Here is a 695-nt window from a genome sequence, read left to right on the forward strand (position 1 = left end):
GGATTGTGAAGCTTGTCGAGCGCCTTGGTCAAGAAAAAGGTATGTTGGAGTGTATCTATTGGTTTCTCAACATCTTGGCTGAGTGATTGGTGTTTGATGGTGAAAAAGTCTCATGACAACAATATCCGGCATTACAACACAATTGTCATTGGGTCGCCAGCAACACGAGCTGAGTACCCAGGGATGAGAAATTATTAAAAGCCATTTTCTACCACCTGGAAGAAAATGACAGAAATTGGTCCAAAATAAGTGGCAAAAATGGCACATAATGACAGAAAATAGAATTCTTTGGATCATTCAAAATCGTCTTTTTCTAGTATTTACAATCACTTCCGTTAATTCTAAGCCTACCTGTATGTAGTCTTGACACTTTGGGATGGGTATTTTGAATCGAATATGAGATACAACCACTAAATGTCATTGGAGTGTGATCGAGTTTGAATTTTGCCACCGCAATCGGGAGAGTAAGTGTTGTGGCTAGGCCTTGGATACTGCAAGTGATCTATGGATTCTGTTATCAATTCAATCAACCATCAAACAGTATAAATATCAATATTTGAGGAACATTTTGCATTTTAGCCAATGCTATATCAATATGCTTTTTAGCAAAGGACACTTGAAAACCCATATGATCCTTCTTGTTTTTGACATCTTTTAGATTCAAGATCAGCCATTCTATACACCGGCGGCCATTT

The sequence above is a fragment of the Tigriopus californicus genome, chromosome 12, assembly GCF_007210705.1.
Source record: "Tigriopus californicus strain San Diego chromosome 12, Tcal_SD_v2.1, whole genome shotgun sequence".
Lineage (NCBI taxonomy): Eukaryota > Metazoa > Arthropoda > Copepoda > Harpacticoida > Harpacticidae > Tigriopus > Tigriopus californicus.